The following is a 14,335-nucleotide window of genomic DNA, read 5'->3' as shown; positions in this document are numbered from 1 at the left end:
TTACAGAGAAGGAAGTAAGAGTAGAGTCTAGAATGTTCCCTTTCAGTTCTCCCTGTGCTTGGCATGATGTGGGGAACCACTAGGGGCAAATATCAAGCTTGGGCTGGATGAGGGACGACCAGTCCTGCAAGCCACTCCCTCTAACCCCCCTTTGGAACCTATTAACACAGCTCTGAGTGGTCCGGGACTTACCACATTCCAAGAGCCACCTGCCTATGCTTGACTTGGGGGCTGGGGGCCTGCCAAGTGCAGGCTTCAGGGGAAGGGAGGGAATGTAGTAGGTGAGTGGTTCATCTGCTGGTCTCAATTTCAGGCCTCTTGGACTTTGCCCAACAGTCTTCCATAGAAAGGATGCAGCAAAGGGCAGGGCGGTTCCATCATTGTCCTCAGAAATGACAACAGCTAAGGCTTACTGAATGCTTAGCAGGGGCGAGGCAATTAACCATCCTGGTCACCAGTTTCAGTGTGAGACCTGGTACCCCACACAACCAGGCAATCTGGACACCAGCTGGGTGTCCTACAATTCATGTCAGTTTTGACACTCTCTCCCAAAAGACAGCATCAGATTCCATAGGTGAAGGGCTCAGTCCCACAAGGCTGCCCTCCACTTTGGAGGCTAATCCCAAGTGCAGGTTTTCCCCTGTGCTTCTGACGGACTGGCTGCAGATGGGGGATTCCAGCGACTTCCACCTTGGGTTTGATTAATTCCCCAGAGTGGCTCACAGAACTCAGAGGACTAGCGTTTTGCTTCCTGGATGACTGGTTTATTATGAAAGGATGTATGTAACTTAGGAGAGGCCAGGTGGAAGAGGCACCCAGGTCAAGGCTTGGGGAAAGGGCATGGAGCAGCCATACTCTACCCGAGGGTACCACTCTCTCTCCATCTGTATGTGTTCACCATCTCAGAATCTCTCCGAACCTCCTCCTTTTGGATTTTTACGGAGGCTTCATTACACAGGCATTATTGATTAGATCACTGGCCATTGGTGATTGTTTCAACTCCCAGCCCCTCACCACTCCTGGAGGTCAGGGGGTGGGATTGAAACTTCCAACTCTCTAATCACAAGCTTGGTTCTCCTGGCAACCGGAACCCCCTCCTTAGTTGTGAAACCAAAAGTCGCCTCATTAATGGTAACAAAAGATAACTTTGTCACTTGTCACTTTGGAAATTCCAAGGGTTTTAGGAGTTCTAAGCCAGAGATGGGGATGAAAACCAAATATATATTTCTTCTTATAAATCATATATCCCAGCTGTGCTCTAAAAACTCTACACGTATTAACTTACTGTCTACGGTTGTTACTATGAGGTATGTGCTATTATTATCTCCATTTTACAGTTGACGAAATCAAGACACAGAAAGCTTATACAACTTGCTCAAAGTCATGTGGTAAAATTGGACTTCAAATCTAGGCATTCCAGCTCCGAAATCCACGATTCTTATGAATAACATCCGGTCCCAGCTGACTCAGACCCCTGCCTCTGGCTTCCCTCAAAGTAAGTATTGGACAACTAAATGACAACATCAAGCTTCCTATTTCTATTGAATTTTCTACCAAATGAGTGCCATGTGCATGTCTAGTATCTTTCAAAGCTCCTATTCAAGTATAGAAAAGGAGAGTGAAAAAGCATGGATATCAGGGCAAATGCAGAATGATATTTTTTGCAAACTTTCCATCAAACCATTATAACCTGAAACCCACTGAAGGGAGAAAGTATTACACTATACTTGTGTTTATTTAGAGACAAGATTGGACCAAGAGATTATTCCACAAATGTGAAGAGTATGACTAAAGTATTAAAATACCTTGGCTAGAATGGAACCACAGAAGAGTTTCAGGCCCCAGTAAGTAAGTAGGAAGGGTTTGGAGGCAGGCAGCCTTTTGGGGCTTCTAACCTAACTGCAATCCTTGGTGAATGTGGTGGAATGTATCAGCGGTGCCCAAGTCTGATTTTGCTAGAAAGAACTGAGAGCTGGTGATTCTTTCTTTTTCCCCATTTCTCACTTAAAAAAAATTTTTTTAAATTGAGATCTAATTCATGTACAATAAAATTACCCTTTTGAAGTCTAGTATATTCACAGAGTTGTACAACCATCACCACTATCTAATTCCAGAACATTTTCTTCACTCCAAAAAGATACCCATTAGCAGTCACTTCCCATTCCCCTCTTTCCCTTAACCTCTGGCAGCTATCAGCTGACTTTCTGTCTCTACAGATTTACCTCTTCTGGACATTACATATAAATGGAATCATACAACATGAGGTCTTCGTGTTTGACTTCTTTCCCTTAGCGTGTGTTTACAGTTTATCCGTGTTGTAGCATGTTTCTGTACCTCATTCCTTTTTATAGCTTAGTAATATTCTATTGTATGGATATAACCCATTTTATTTATCCAGTCATCAATTGATGGGCATTTGGGTTGCTTTCATTTTGGGGCTATTATAAATAATATTGCTATCAACACGTGTGTATAAGTTTTTGTATGGATTTTTTAAAATTGAAGTATAGTTGATTTACAATGTTAATTTCTGGTGTACAGCATAGTGATTCAGTTATACATATATATATATATATATAGATTCTTTTTCATCATAGGCTATTGAATATAGTTCCCTGTGCTATACAGTAGGACCTTGTTGTTTATCTATTTTGTATATAGTGTGGATGTTTGTTTTTAATTCCCTTGAATACATTCCTTTGTGGTATTGTTCTTCTTCTTGGTTATAGGCTGTTGATTCTTATAGGTATTTGCTTCACGAACCGTTATATTGGGTAGCTTTTGTTTTATTGGCTAAAGTAAGGGTTTATTTATCTCTTTATACTTGAAGAGGTGGAGATAGGGACAGTAGACAGTCTTGTGACCTAACCTTGTCTAATGAATTGCTCTTGAGTCTCGGGGTAGAGAGGAGATAGTTAAGAGCTCAAGAAGTTCCTGAAACACCTGGTAAAACTCTGTGTAGCAGCAGGATGCTTTGAGACCCAAAGGGACGAGGTTCAACGTGGTGGGGACCTTCTGGAATTAGTGCTGGAATGAAGGACGGCATGGAGGGGGCTGAGGGACATGAGCACAGCAGTCGCACAGCCACCACATGTTCATCGAGGGCCCTGGGGAGGAAGCAGAGTCTGGGAACCCTCCCCAAATAGCGGCTGGGCAGTGGCTTCCCCCAGGATACCAGGATATGAGAACACACTGTGATAGCGAGGCTTAAGTCTTGCTTTGGGGGTAAGAGTTAGCCCAATTTGGAAATGAACCTTTGACCCACAGGCTGGCAACCTCTGGGACCATGTCCTTATGGTCCCACCTCAAAGGTCCTGTGCAAATCCAAGTTGTTATTTTCTGCCTCTTAGGGAACTCTCGGCCTGACAAGTATGAGTAGCTTTGACCCCAGTGAAGAAAGGATGGATGGATGCATCTGTGACCTTTTAAATCTTCATTTTTCTACAAAGCCTGGTGTTTGTCATTACTGTTTTACAGACTGGAAAAAAATAGATTTTGTGCCGCATAAATTATTTTGAGTTTATGATCTCCAGCAGGAAAGCCAGAGCCAATTCCTCGGAGCGCATTTTATGCCAGTCCATTAGAACCAGGGCCTTATTGATGAACCAATAAAGCATGCCCTGCCTGATCCTTGTAATGGAATCTCCTAATTCAGAATTAATATTCAGATAAAGCACCAACACGTTAATCTGATTTCACTCCTGCGGTAATTGGTGTTTAATTTCCGTTGTATTAAACAAGATTGGTAAATCTTGGGAGATTCTGGTTCCAGGCATTTACTCTAAGACTTGGCTTTGTCTTCAATGATTGTTAATGACACCTTTCGGGAAAGAAGGAAGCCTGTAACATCCCAACTTTCCATGGGCTTTAAACTTTAAGAAGCCCTCCCACTCTCTGATGTGGACTCTGTGCCCGCTCAGGAAGGCAGGATAAGGCAGGTATCACGAAGCCCCAGCTTAACCTATGAGAAAGCTGAGGCTCGAAAAAGGTGTCCAGTGGCAAAAAGTGAGCCTCGACCCTGATTCTCTCAATCCTACACAAGTCCTGTGCTGCATTTATAACCTATTAATAATGAAACTTGTAAGGTGATTTTATTCACGTAATTTGTCAGATCAGTTCTGTCCCACCACCCGAAAAAGCCGATAGGTAGATAGAGTGCTTCAGAAGCTCGTGCTTGGAGCCAAAACACTGTCAGGATGACTGATCAGTTCAGTTAAAAAAAAATCAAGTTCTGCCCAAGCAAAACAATTTTTAAAACTCAGACATGCACGTGTAAAGGGATGCATTTATTCCCATTCCATGTGGCCTTCCCTCCCTCCCTCCAATCCCACAAAATGAATTATTCTGTGTGCACAGTAATCTGTGACAAATTTTGAGTTGACATATTGTGTTAATAAACGATTATGAAAATCAATAGTAATAGAAGGCAACACTTCACTGACGAAGTTGACAGAACAGAATATATTTGCAACCTTTTAATTTTCTTTTTCTCCCTAATTGCTCCCTTTGGCTGCCATGGCTTTCAATTGTTCCTTACCCAGATATCAAGAAAGCTGATCTAACCTGGATATTATTGGGTGATTTCAATAAGTAAAAGCGTAAATTGGAATTTTCTTTTCTTTTCTTTTTTCCTTTTTCTTTTAAGGGGGAGGGAGGTAATTAGAGGGGGGTTATTTATTTATTTATTTATTTATTTATTTATTTATTTATTTATTTATTTTGATGGAGGTACAGGGGATTGCACCCAGAACCCAGGACCTCGTGCATGCTGAGCATGTGCTCTAGCACTGAGCTATACCCTCCCATCCTGAGATTTTATTTTCTAAAGAATTTCTCTAATCTTGAATTTATTCCTTTAAACCCTCATCATTTCGTACTATGACTGGTGGTTATCTAGACAGTGGAAACCAATGGCTTTCCCATAGAATCAGTATAAATGGATTTTAGCTGCAGCAGGAGGTATCAAAGTGGGATACCCGACAGTTCCCTGTGGATTCCTAAATGCACAAAGAATCTTTTTTCTCTTCCGTCTTCTCCCACATCATTGATCCTGACTTCTATGGAGAATGTGAGTGATACAGAGATGGAGAGACACAGGACCAAGATAAATAATGAGAAACCCACCAAAAATTTTTTTGACTACCAATGATTCTAGGACCAAATTTGGGGACATTTGAAATGTGTAACTTACTCGGTCCAGTGATGTAGAAATACTTTCATTAGAAGTTAGTGACTTTAGGTAAACTCACTAGGGAGTTGCTGCTCCAAAGCCAGGTCTTCTCTTCAGTGAGAGAGTTTTTGTTTACCCAAATTCTGTGGATAACTGACATGGTGTTTTCCATTCATATCCATGCATCCAACTCTGGAGAACGTAGTGCATGCTTTCTATAGGCCTGTCAGCATTCAGATAGGTCTTGATGGCACAGAAGCACACAATCCCTGACCTCCAGACCTTCAGTCATTCACCCACCCTTTAAGCCAACCCATCAACTCACACACTAAGATGGAGACAGACCATAAAAGGGAGACAATTCAATATGATAAGTGTTTGGAAAAGGAAAATAAAGGATGGTGACAGAAGGTCACGGCTGGTCTCCTGAAATTCACAGAAGGCTTCCTAGGGTGAATTTGTTAGCTCTGGCTGCCACAACAAAGTCTCACGGACTGGGTGGCTTCAACAACAGAAATTTATTTCTCTCAGTTCTAGAGGCTGGAAGTCCAAGGACCAAGGCATCGGCAGGTTGCTTTCTCCTCAGGCCTCTCTCCTTGGCTTGCGGGCAGCCATCTTCACGTGGCCTTCCCTTTGTGTATGTCTGTGTCCTAATCTCTTCTTATGAGGACACCGGTCACACTGGATCACAGTCCACCCATATGACCTCATTTCACCTTCTCTACCACTGTAAAGGCCCTCTCTCCAAATACTTACCATCTGAGAACTGGGGAGGGTTAGGGTTTCAACATATGAATTTGAGGGCAATCACAATTCCACCCATAACACAGGGGAGGTAACTTGTAAACTGGGGCTTGAAGAAAAAGTAGGATTTCGTCAGGTGAAGGGCTGGCTAAGAGGGAGAACATTCTGTGCCAACGGTACCCATGTATCTTGTCTATCTATCAAGGCACTTGAGAGGAAGTGGCATCCTCAGCCAATTACATGTATTTTGGTGGGGGCAGGAGCCTAGATGTAACATTAGAAGCAACAAGATTTGAGCCTGGGGCATGAGAAGGGCTGGACGGTAGAGGTCCTGCCATCCAAGGCAATGTTGGGCCAACAGGGTGCATGGAAGGATTTTAAGCAAAAGGCTGGGGACCAGATTTATATTAATCCAGTATCTAGAGGCCATTGATGGGTGCATCAATACTGATGGGTGCATAACTTGCAAAAGCAGTCAGGAGGCTGTTCACCTTTCATAGAAGGACACCGGTCATGGAGGTGATGAGGACAGTAATCCTCCTTGCATATGTAGGTGCAGTTAAGGAACCTCTTTCATGCCAATGTTTTTGTTCAGGCCTCCAAATTAACAGCTGAGGAAACCAAGGCTCAGAGAGATGGAGGGACTTGCCCAAGAAAGGTCACAAAGTAGCACGTGGGGAGCCTGGATTGGAACAGCAGCTTCTCACCTCTTGGCCCCAGACTCTTTCTAGGAAATCAGCCTCCTTTCTGAGTAGTGAGCTGCGTTCTCTAGCCTCCCTTCCAAAAAGCCCTGCAGCACATATTTCTTTGTGGTCTGCCCAACGGCCTTGTTAAGATGTTCACCCTTTCAAGGAAGCAAGAAAGCTGTCATTTGAGAAGTGTTTACTGCCATAATTACAGCCACCATTCGGTGACGTCAAGTGAGAAAACCCCAATGACTTAAAAGACAAACTACACTCCATATGCCACAATCTGTCAGGGGCCAGGAACAGCTTGATGGAAATCCTTCTGTTCTATTTTCAAAAGCGATAGGCATGTTGCAGGGAACTACTCAGATACAATGATTTTTCTCATTATTGGGTTGTGGGGTTTTTTTAACCACTTTTATGTGCTACCTTCTAATCTCCACCCCCCACCACCCTGACTCCAGAGTGGGACCAAATCCACATTTAATCTACAGTTTTACATAATAAATCATTTACACTAGAAATTAATATTCTAACAATCATTCCATGAGACCAGCAGTTCTCATTTTGACCCCGGGGAGCATTTGGAAGTGTCTGGGAACATTTTTGTTGCAATTTAAGAGAAGAGGTGTTAACAGCATCTAGTGAGGGGAGACCAGGGATGCTGCTAAACATCCTACAATCTACAGGGCAGCACCCCCTCCCCCCGCCACCAGCAAATAATTATCTGGTGCCAAATGCCAATAGTGCTAGGGTCAAGAAACAATGATTCAACTAATACTTGAGACTTTATTCTATGTAAGGCCTTGTTAGAGAAATAAGGGATTCTGTGATAAACATGCATTTAAATTTAAAAAAAAAATTTATTGTAGTTGACTTATAATGCTGTGTTAGTTTCTGGTGTATGGCACAGTGATTCAGTCATAACATAAGTATATATTCTTCTTCAGTATAGGTTATTATAAAATATTGAATATATTTCCCTGTGCTATACCATAAGACCTTGTTGTTTATCTATATTATACATAGTAGTTTGTATCTGCTAATCCCAAACTCCTAATTTATCCCTCCTTGCCCCTCCTCCTCTGCCCCTTCTCCTTTGGTAACGATAGTTTGTTTTTAAAAATACAGAATGCTTCACAGATTTGCGTGTCATCCTTGAGCGGGGGCCGTGCTAATCTTCTCTGTATCATTCCAATTTTAGTGCATGTGCTGCCGAAGCGAGCACTGAACATGCCATCTTTGCCTTCTAAAAGTTCACTGTCTAGAGTGGGGTATATATAATTTAGGGTGTTTTCAGCTGCAGGTAACAGGATTCCCAAAGACTGGTTTAAAGATAGCTTTAATATTCTCATGTAACAAAAATATGCAATTAGGTTATTTTAGGACTGGTTAACTGAGCAACTCAACTATGTCAGTATGGGTCAGTTTCTCCAGAATATTTTCACCTTTTCCTTCATGGTTACAGAATGGCTGCCACAGCTCCACTCTCACTAGGCAACCCCCAAGACAGGCTAGATGAAAGGCAGGTGGGATCTCCTCTCGTGTATCTATTTTGCTTCTTATGAAGGAGAAAAAAAATCTTTCCATTAGCTTCCCCAGCCCAGTAGGCTTTCTCTTTATCCTTCCTGCCGGAATTGGGACACCTGCCTATCCTTAAACCCTTCAGGGTGAGTTGGGAATCAGATTATCATCATGGACTTAGACCAGGAATTAGCAGACATTGTCTGTAAAGGGCCACGTAGGAAATATTTTACGCTTTGTATGCAATATATGGTCTATACTGTACATTCTTCTTTTAATTTTTATAGCCTTTAACCGTGTTATAACTATTCCTAGCACAATGGGCCATAGTTTGCTAATCCCTGGGAAAATTGCTTTCCAACACCTGAACAAAATCAGGGTTCTGTTATCAAGGAGAATGGGGACATTGACTTGGTAGGCAGACAAATCTGTCTGCCACAGAAAGGTGTGCAGGTAAAAAGTAATTATAAGACAGTGAAACAAGGGCTATGATATGAATGCATGAAAAGAGCCCGTGGCCATTAGCTCCCCCCCGACAATGATCCATGCCTCCTGGTATTTATATCCTTGTATTATGTTGGTTTGTTGGACTGATGGAGGTGGCAGTAGGTGACTTCAGAGGCTGCGTCATAAAAGATACCATCACTCTACCTCACTCTCTTGGAGTGCCTGTTCTGGGGGAAGCCAGGCACTCTGTTGGGAGAACCACGTAAGTGAAATGTTGAGAGGCCCACGCAGTGAGGAGCTGAGGCTTCCCGCCCACAACCAGCACCAGCTTGTCAGCCATGTGAACGAGCCTCCTGAAGTAGCTCCTTCTGCCCCAGATGGGCTTTCAGTCGACTGCAGCTCTGGCTTCTGTCTTAACTGCAATCTCCTGAGAGAGCCTGAGCCTGAACTTCTCAGCTCAGCTGCTCCTGCACTCCTGACCCACCGAAACTGTAAGATAATACATAGTTATTGTGTGAAGTCCCTTAGTTCGGGGGGTGATTAGTTACACGGCCATAGATGACACAGGTGTCTAAGAGAGGTGGCAATGCCTTAGTCTTAAGACTCTTGGAATAGAATTTTCAAATATCAATGGGATAGTAAGGTGTAGTGGTGGTGGCGCGGGGGAGCTGGGGTGGAAACCCAACAGACTATAATTTAGGAAGCCTGGAATCTCTAGTTCATTTGTGAACTCGGGACAGATTGATTCACATCTTTGGATGGCATAAGCACATCCTGGGAAGGAGAGAGTAATAATTGTCAGAAAGATTAGAGAACTCTTAGAAGTTTGTAGAATAACCTATATATTGGGTTACAAGTCTCATTTACTTTCTCTGAGGTAGTAAATAACTTATCTCCACCCCCACCGCCCCACTCCATCCATCTTAAATACAAACATATATAAACACCCAGAGGACCAGGAGAGGTTGGACAAGAATTCAAGGGTCTAACATCAGGAGAAGCAAATCAGCACAGAGGAGTGGTTCAGAACCAAGGACAGTAGCCTACATACTTCTGCCATTTCCCCCCACAGAAAATTTGGGGCTTGATATGCATTTTCTGGCATCCATTCTCTGATATGTAAAATTAGAGGAATTGAATCATATGCTATTTAAAACTCAGCTGTAATCTGTAAATTTATGATTCCAGGTTATTTGCACTGCTCTCAAAGCCCTGTCACACAGCTTCAGTTTCTGCCAATGCAGAAGGTCAACCTTGTCTATCGCACGGACATAGCATTGAGAGTGATATATTGAATTTGCATCAATTTACCAAGGAAAAGAGGACAAGCAAAGGGTGCTAACTTACTTCTCTTTATTTGGCTCACATTTACTGCTCTTTGCTATCATTTGCCAAACCCTGCAGGGGATAAAGGAGGAAAGTCACAGATTCTTTTCCTCCAAATGCCTGCAGCCTAGAGGGGAAGTGACAAGGACTCAAATAACCCTCTTTACTGAGGTTCTCCTTCCTCCTTCATATATCCACTCGTTTCCTTACGTAAGACTGACTCTCAAAGAAGGATCTTGGAATTTTTACTTTCATGTAAGTTTAATTTACTGTGTTACTGTGCCCTTTAAACCTCATCTGTCTTATGGAATGAAGGTTAATGAGGCCATGATTAACAGACACTCTCAAACTTGGTCCAGTCCGCCATTAAAATTGATTCCTCTGCAAAATGGGATTAACAATATTGGCTCTGCCTATCTGTAGCTTGTCAGCTCAGCAGTCCTCTTTCCATTACAGAAATAGAACACTCAACCCTAATTCCACGTGGCTCTGGCTGGACTGTCAATCACACCTTCTGTTTGGCCATGGTAGTGGCCATAGACTTGAGCCCAGCCAGTGATGAAAAACCGCTCCATTATGCAAAGAGGTTGGCTTAGGGGATGGGTACATGGCCAAAGCAGGGCCACTGAAGATCTCTCCACATTCTCTGATTTCTGCTTTATCTGGACCTGCAATCTACAAGGATGATGTAAGCTTTAGCTGTCTGCAGGAAGTCGTTTACAATAGGAGACGATAACACTAATGTGTTAGAGGAAAATGAAGCCAAGATACAGAGAGGGAAGGAGGAAGAGAGAATAATGAGAGAGAGGGAGAGAGAGAGAGGTTGTCTGGCCTCTGAATCCAGCCAGACCTGAATGTATCCCCTTTTATATATGCCAATACATTCTCTCTTATGCTTATACATGCTTAAGATATGTGTCTTTCACTTACTAAAAGAATCCTGAGTAACATGCTAACTATGAGAGTTATTAGGAGGGCCAAGCCAAAATTTGAAAGCTTTTTGTCAAATACAAAAAATAAAAACTGCAGTAATTTTCTCTGGAGCTAATCCTTTCATATGTCTTTAAGTACGTAATAAATATTATTCCTTCAATTCTGTCCTGCACCTTGGTGCCCTGATGATGGGGGAAACATTCAGTTTTCCTTCCTTTGATAGTAAGCTAATGTGTTTCATCTATTCAGTTTCTCAGTGATCTAAATAATAACCTGAAAGGTCTCTGTGTTCCTTCCGTAGGGGTTAAAAATGCATGGCTACTCAAAGTTAAGTGCAAACAGCTTTCTGCTTTACTTCATAACAAGAACCTTAAGGAAACCACTTCTGCTCTAATGTTTTGCTTAAATTGCAGGGAAGTGGCTGCCATTTTGGATGGTATAACACCCCACCGTTCACTGCCTTTGATTTCATCTGCACTAAGAGGAATCCGTTACAATGACATTCCTGAAATTCTGAGGCAGGGCAAAAACTTTTGCAGATGTTTCCTCGAATTAACTTCTCTCTCTCTCTCTTTTCAGGGAGGGGGTGCTTTTTAGAAAAACTTGCATTTCTAAAGCAATTTTTAGGAAGTCCTTTTGGAGCCTTGACTTACTTATAGTGAGAACTGTAATCAGTCTTGTTTTCTCCTCCAAACTTGAAATATCTCTGCTAGAAACATGGAACTTTGCCTTTTCTCTCAAAGTGGGCACTTGTTTGGAGTATAACGTAGAAATGTTGAAGATGTGATGGTTGAAGTAAAAGCAGCGGCTGCAGTGGAGTCTAAAACTTTGGTGGATCTGAGCTTCCAGCTGACGGAGCTGGTGTTGAGCCCTTAAGAAGCCCCCTGGCTCAGTAATGTCTAAAAATTGATCTATACATAGCCCACAGGTCTTTCTGATATAGTACTTAATAATTGAGAAAATGCTGGTCCTATCTTGAATTTTTACAAGGACTTTTGGTTTCCTAGATTTTCATTATTACACACAGAGTCTACTCCTAAAAACCTATTAAATAGTTACTAAGTAGTCATTAATGCTTATTCAAATTTGATATCAGAAACTAAGCTTATTGCTCTATGAGAGCTACTGAAGCCTCAAATTCGGTGTTAATTTACCACCTACGCTAATAGGCCACCCACACCAGTTCCGTCTCTATTCCTCAGTAAGACCACCTTCATTACTGGTGCAGGGCCTTTGCACTTGCTATTTCCTCTGCCTTGGAAAGCAGTCTCTTAGTTCTTCAAACATCTGGCTCCACCTTGCCACTTAGATATCAATGCAAATGACCTCAGAGGACCTTCCCTGCCCACCCTATTACATCACCACCCACCAGTCAGTCTTGGTTGCCCTATCCAGTTCTGTCCTGTACATCACTTTTTGTGTTTATTGTCAATCTTGCCCTTGAAATTTTAGCTCCATGAGGACAAGGGCCGTGTTCATCTCATTCACATCTGTATCACCAGCTTCTCAAAACTATGCCAGATGCATGGTAGACACTCAGTAAATAGTAACTGGATGAGGAAAATCTGGCTTCCTTGCAACTGTACACACAGATGTTAGGTTCCTACCGGACGCTGGGAGCAGGCAGCACAGCTGGACTGTGGTGCTTTTTGACTGTTCTAAAAAAAGGATTGCAGGTTTCTAAAAAGCTCTAGAGTCACTAATCAGGAAGAAGAGTTCTTCACCTGGAACTCGTAGATGGTTTTGAGAGGAGTATGAAATTCTATGCACATTTTTGGGAGGAAAAGGGCAATGACATTCTTCATGATCCCAGTGGGCTGGGCAGCCCTGGCTGAGGTCGCCTAGACCAGTGCAACCCAATTCTGCAGCACTAAGCACGCACCTGGGCAACCAGCATTTCTGCCTTTCCAGCGTGGGCAGCCTGCCTTAGGCTCCAAGCAAGTTCCCAGTCAGTCATTTTATTTGCCTTCACATTTTTAAAATTGACTTTATATGAAAGAGAGATTTTAAACTACTGAAGCTCATAAGAAGTTTGTATAAGGATGTGCAAACAGAGAGCAGAAAATCCGTGTTGAAAGCTTCCTACATTTCTTTGTGGCCCAAAACTCTCCATGGTTTTGCACCTCAGGAATGACTCAAGCATTTCAACCCAGTTTGCTCCTCCTGTCAACCTTGAGGATGTCGAAGATTTTAAACTCTGAAGTCAGATGGATTTCTGGGTCCAACCACTTTGTTCCACCAAGCACAGGCTTCTCTCACTGGACCTCAGTTTCAGCAGCATAAAATGATGCACTAGCCTTTGCAGGATTGTGATGAAGAGAATGTGGTACTATATGCCAAGCAGTTTTAGCTACTTTATATATAATAACTTGGTAATATAACATCATGTAACATACTACAATACAATATAATATAATCCTCATAAGAACCTATGAGATAGGTCATTTAAAAATAATTTCCATTTTACAGAATGGGAAATGGAGGCACAGAGGAGTTAAGTAAGTTGACTAAGGACACACAGCTATTAAATGTCTCTGCAGAATTCAAACTGTTTCTCTGCACATATACAGTTCCACAGTGCCTGGCACATGGTGGGCATATCACCTGGCCTCCGGAGTTGTTGGAATGACTAAATGGAATAATGAACCGAGCACGGGAAGCCCAGCACAGAGCAAGCACTTAATAGATGTTGTTTCTTTGAAAGCAGTTCTTCACGTTGGAATAACTGGCAGCAGAGCTACCCTAAATGGAGCCCAATCCCTGAAGACATTATGAATGTTTTACTTTTGTGGACCAGAAGGTAGGACAGGTAAACCAAGCTTGGACTGCAAAGTGTTTCTGAAACACTTCTCTCTGTCCTCGGGGACAGTGACAAACGCAGCCCCCAAACTGTGATGTGCCATCTTCATGGTCAGCAGCTCTGGAGTCCTCACGTCTGGTTCTGTGGCATGATTTTGATTATGGTCCTTCCTGCTTGCTATGGACAGATTCTCGAGTCATCTCAGTAATAATTTGGTTTATTCAAAATCCTTTCAATAAACCCTCTCCCCAACCTTATTTTTGTTAAGCATGTGCTGCTCTTGCTTGCAACCAAGGACTCAGGGACTTTCATTTTCATTTTGTTTGTTCATCAAGTATTTATAGAGCAGTATGTGACAGGCACTGGAGGTGCAGCAGGGAACCACATGGGAAACGTTCCTGCTCCCATGGAGCTTCTGCAGAAAAGCCTTCGATCTCCTTCCCTTCCTTCCTGTAAATTGTCATTCAGCTGGTTTAGTATCCCCTAGCTCCTTCCGCCCTTCCCGGGTGACACGCTTTGGTCCTGTCACCATCTTGGTCCCCCTCCTCGGATGCTCTTGAGGTTGATGGAGTATTTGTGAGGAATCTTGTGTAGCAAGTGCTAGAAGCTCAATCACACTGGATCAAGTCAAAAAAAAAATATTGGTTCAGGAAACTGAAATTCTAGGGTGAGCCAACTTTAGGCAAGACTGGTCAGTGGCTCTGT

General features: G+C 42.7%; 1 non-coding gene across 1 annotated transcript; it reads right to left on the bottom strand.

Annotated features, from left to right (window-relative positions):
- Positions 1-7,721: 7,721 nt before the first annotated feature.
- Positions 7,722-7,828, bottom strand: LOC116158385 (U6 spliceosomal RNA). The gene has a single exon (XR_004142691.1). It is a non-coding gene; the product is annotated as a U6 spliceosomal RNA (small nuclear RNA).
- Between the last annotated feature and the right edge of the window lie 6,507 nt (positions 7,829-14,335).

Source organism: Camelus dromedarius, chromosome 17 (genome assembly GCF_036321535.1).
Source record: "Camelus dromedarius isolate mCamDro1 chromosome 17, mCamDro1.pat, whole genome shotgun sequence".
Lineage (NCBI taxonomy): Eukaryota > Metazoa > Chordata > Mammalia > Artiodactyla > Camelidae > Camelus > Camelus dromedarius.
This window is presented reverse-complemented; position numbering and strand designations above follow the sequence as displayed.